The following is a 5,112-nucleotide window of genomic DNA, read 5'->3' as shown; positions in this document are numbered from 1 at the left end:
ATCACCAGCCCAGGGTTGATGCATGACACAGAGTGCTCAGGGCTGGTGCACTGGAATGACCCTGAGGGATGGAATGGGGAGGGAGGCGGGAGGGGGTTTCAGGATGGGGAACACATGTACACCCATGGCTGATTCATGTCAATGTATGGCAAAAACCACTACAATATTGTAAAGTATTTAGCTTCCAAATTAAATAAATAAATTTTTTTAAAAAAGATTAACACCAGTCTAGCCAGGCAATCACCTTGAAGGACCATTAATTGCAACTTTGGGATTTATTTTCCCAATGGCCCCAGTCAAAGAAGGAAAATCATATTATTCTCTTTGTTTCTGTAAAAGTCCTGTTTGCTCTGGGATAAGGGGTGCATCCCCTGATACCTTATTATGCCCTAAAGAGTTCCCATGTTCTGCTAAAAGGAAAATTTTGTACAAACTTGTCTCATTTGTAACAATGATAATCAGTTATTTTCAGATTGCTTTCCACAGTTAGATTATATACATTAGTGCAGGTGGGATAGGAGGGCCATTAGGTTAATATTTCAGGTCACATGATATCAAGAGAGCCTCTCATCAGTTTATATATGATTAGGGCATAGAAAGAAAGAGAACAGCAGGGAAGGTGAGCAAACACAGGAAGGTCACTACTGAAAGAAGTTGATGGAGTGCTAAACCAGGTTTAATATAAAGGAATGAATATGACAAGAACTAGAAAAATGTTTATTAGTAACAATGAGGGTGAGAAGAAAGTGCCAAGCCATCCACTTTCCCCATAATATTTGACTTAAGGGAAATATTTTATTCTATGGTTTATAAAAGATATCTTTGATAGGGTCTTTATTTCCCTTTTATCTGTTAAGAAGGAAATCAAACCATAAAGCTTTGAAATTTAATTTCCCGAATTCTGTAGTTTTTCATCCCTAATCTCTTATCCCTTTTTACTTTTTTTCCTTTTTCCTTTGAGAAGAATGCTTAAAGAAAGATAATATAAAAAATACCACAGAACTCCCAATTTCTTTTAATTAATGTAATGTGAAATTCAGGCAGCTTTATAAGGCAGAAAAATTATGTCTGCATCAAAAAAGGTACCCACAGTATTTGAATTCAAATATCTTGTGATGTATTAACTCCAATTCTAAGGAAATTTAAAAAATCCCTTAGAATTTGCCCATCATATCTCAAAAGGTTAATAGTTATTTTCATTGTCAATAATATTAAGTGGTGCATTACTGTCTTTATGCCTGCCTAAATCAATCTTAGCCAAATTCAATGTTCCTAGCTCTCCAGCTTGTAACTCAACTAATTAGACATCTCTTATAGCTTTTTAAAGATTCAAGATTACAATATTAGAGCAAATAAACATCCTCAAAAGACTGCAGGTGAATCTGTTTTGGTTGAATTTGTCTTTTGCTATATTCTATCAGAGAATGTGAGAGAAGCAGAAGTAGTAAGGCAAAGCTATTTGGGAATATTTATATGATGGGATACTGTGCCTTGCATCAATAACTATATAATGAAAGTGTTATTTTTTTTCTGTGACAAATAGATAATGCACATGAGAAAATAAGCAACTGAAAATCAAACTATTAGTACACATTCAAATTTCTTAACCTTATTTTTTACAAATGAACCATGAGAAGATGTCCTTGTCATTGGATTTTATGTAATGTTCACATATCTTTGTCTATTAAAAGTTAGTGAATTTTATCTTTGGAATTTCCCATTCCAAATTGTGGAAAACCTAGACATATTATGTAATTGTAGGTTGTGACTCAGAATTTAATGTCTTACCTATTGTTCTAAAGCATATGCAGTTTTGTGGGCGCAATCTTTAAACCCTGTTGTTCATGTTTCATAGACACTCAAAATACACACTTTGTATTCCAAATACCACAATCAGAGTTCCTCTCTGCTTTCCTGCTCCAACCACCCTCCCTCTTAACAGTTGCTCCCTCTTAACAGTTTCCTTCGTCTTTTTTTTTTTTAATCTTCCAAAACAAGTTGTATTCTCATTTATGTTTGGGAGTATTTTATCACCAAATTCCCCAATCTACTTCATTTTTCAATTAATCCAGATTATTAGCTGTTTTATTTTTGTTGTTTGTTGTTTCCATAAAGGCCACTTGGATAAGTAGCTTTTACACCTCAGCATTTCATTTCTTCTTTACCTTCTGGGTTTCCTTGTGTGGACATTGCTCTGTGGAGCACTTCTGTGGTTTTAGCACTTCTACGATGATCGTGTGTTGATACCTGTGCAGTGATTTCAGCTAAACTCATTATTATGAATATTGATCAGTTGGTGTGTGCTCATGCATGCATGTGTCTTTGTTTATATTTACATTTGCATGTTATTTGTGTCTGGAAATAAGCTGATAGCATAAATAAACAAGTATGAATGTTTTATTTTGTCTATAAACATATCAATTGAAGTTTACTTTTTTCATCCAATGTTAACACTTTAAAGTTACTGCTGAATTGTTTTTATCTCATGATAAATTCTCACCTTTGTGCAAGATTGTTAAGACTGCAGATATTTCTTTCTATGTAACCACAAAATCAGAAATAACCTGAAAATGAGGAAAAGGGGGTAGAGGTTTTTTTTTTCCCTAAGCAAAGAGAGTTTTTAAAATGAAAATTTTCTTAGCTATGAAAAGTCTTTAATCTTCATTTATCCAAATGCTGACATACATAAAAAATAACTGATTCAGATGAGAAGCTATTGATAGTATCTACAGCAGGACAAATGTCTGAATGAAACATAAAAACAAAACTATAAAAATCCTATTGTTATAATGGCAGTATAATGTATTTTCTCCCTCAATCAGTTTGCAAGGGTTTGACAATGAGGGGGTGGACTTTCAGTTTATATGATTCTTGAAAGAATATTGAAAGGTATTGAAAGAATAAGAAAGATGAAGGAAAAAAATGCAAGTTCTGGTTACTTTGTTCTGCTGGGTTTTTCTAACTGGCCTCATCTTGAGTTAGTTCTCTTTGTGGTTGTCTTGATGTTCTACCTGATGACACTGATAGGTAACCTGTTCATCATTTTCTTGTCATATCTGGATTCCCATCTCCACACTCCTATGTACTTCTTCCTCTCAAACCTCTCTTTTCTGGATCTCTGCTACACCACGAGTTCCATCCCCCAGTTGCTGTTCAACCTCCAGGGGCCAGAGAAAACCATCTCTTATTCTGGTTGCATGATTCAACTTTATTTTGTCCTTGCACTGGGAACTGCTGAATGTGTGCTATTGGTGGTGATGTCCTATGACCGTTATGCAGCTGTGTGTAGACCCCTGCATTACACTGTCCTCATGCACCCTCGTTTCTGCCATCTGTTGGCTGTGGCTTCTTGGGTAAGTGGCTTTACCACCTCAGCACTTCATTCCTCATTTACCTTCTGGGTACCCCTGTGTGGACATCGCCAAGTGGACCATTTCCTTTGTGAAGTTCCAGCACTGCTTCGACTGTCATGCATTGATACCCGTGCTAATGAGCTAACCCTCATGGTCATGAGCTCCATTTTTGTTCTTATACCTCTCATCCTCATTCTCAGCTCCTATGGTGCCATTGCCTGGGCGGTGCTGAGGATGCAGTCAACAACTGGACTCCAGAAAGTCTTTGGGACGTGTGGAGCTCATCTTATGGTTGTATCCCTCTTTTTCATTCCAATCATGTGCATATATCTACACCCACCATCATGAAATTCTCAAGATCAGGGCAAGTTCATTGCCCTCTTTTATACTGTTGTCACACCTAGCCTCAACCCTCTAATCTACACTCTCAGAAACAAAGATGTAAAAGGGGCAGTTAAAAGATTAATGGGCTGGGGTAGGGAGATGTGAGAGATCACCTGTCCAGCAACTTTTGTTCAGAGAGTCTTATCTCAGAGGTTTCCTCTGCACCTTTGAGATGGGATGGTATTTTTGGTCTACAACCCACCAAGCATAGAAGAAAAGTTCTGCCCCAAAATTTGTTGTTCTTTTTATTTGTTCATTCTGAAATATTTTCTAAAGATAACCTTTTTGATTTGTACAACTTTAATCTTTAATTATTCTATATTTAGTGTTCCCAGAAATTAAGGGCCTGGTTTTAAAATTAATATACTAATTTATGGAGCAAACTTTAGTATCTACAGAAAGAGAGAGTCAACATAGCAAAGATTAGGCTAAGAGAGTTTTTGGTCATTGACAGTCATTACATTTACATAAGTGGTAAAAATTCTTTGGCTGAAATACACTTTATTCAAGATACTAAATTTTTTGAGCATTTTGTCTTATGGACCTATATATACACTTGTTGCATTGAAAGATATAAAGAATTACCTGTTCAAATGATTCATTCATTCATCAATTCCTTTATTCATTGACTCTCTCCAGGGTATATGTCTTCCCCTCTCTTCATTCTCTTTATCTTTCACTAGACATGATCATGACTATAGGGTACAGACTCATGTCTTTGAATCCACCTCTCAACCAAGGCTTATTGGGTAATAGAATTTTTCCTAAATAATTGGGGCCACATGATGGATCATTTCACATATCACACAAACTTTGCAAAGTGTGAAAACGTTTACTCTTCCTGCCTCCATGGAAAACTTACCATTTGGCATTCCACATGTAGCATTCCAGTCTTTCAACATATAAATGGTTCTCCTTTTTAAGGCTTATTGAAGTATAATTTACATATAATAAAATTCATCCATTTAAAATGTACAGTTCAATGAGTTTTGACAAATATATAATTGTATAAATATCACCACAATCAAGAGATAGTACATTTCCATCGCTCTCCAAGGAATGCTGTCCTTTTGCTGTCAGTTCTTTTACCCGTGCCTGAAGCAACCATTGATTTTGTCATAATAGTTTTGCCTCTTTCATTTTTTTTAAGAATTTCATATAAATGTAAGAATACAGTGTATAATCTTTGAGTTTGGCTTCTTTCACTTAGCATGATGGTTTTGAAATTTAGACATGCATCAATGGCTCCCCCCTTTTACTTGCTGATTAGAATTCCATTGTATGTATATGGCACAATATATCCATTTATCTGATAATGAGTTTTTGAAAGTATTTACTTTTTTGGTTATTATGAATAAAGCTCTTATAAAGATTG

General features: G+C 35.4%; 1 pseudogene; it reads left to right on the top strand.

The window, feature by feature from the left end:
- Positions 1-2,909: 2,909 nt before the first annotated feature.
- On the top strand, positions 2,910-3,842 carry LOC104983413 (annotated as a pseudogene).
- The last annotated feature ends 1,270 nt before the right edge of the window (positions 3,843-5,112 follow it).

The sequence above is a fragment of the Bison bison genome, unplaced genomic scaffold (assembly GCF_000754665.1).
Source record: "Bison bison bison isolate TAMUID 2011002044 unplaced genomic scaffold, Bison_UMD1.0 scf7180017862549, whole genome shotgun sequence".
NCBI lineage: Eukaryota > Metazoa > Chordata > Mammalia > Artiodactyla > Bovidae > Bison > Bison bison.
The sequence above is the reverse complement of the archived record's forward strand: the minus strand, read 5'-3'. Positions and strand labels throughout refer to the sequence as shown.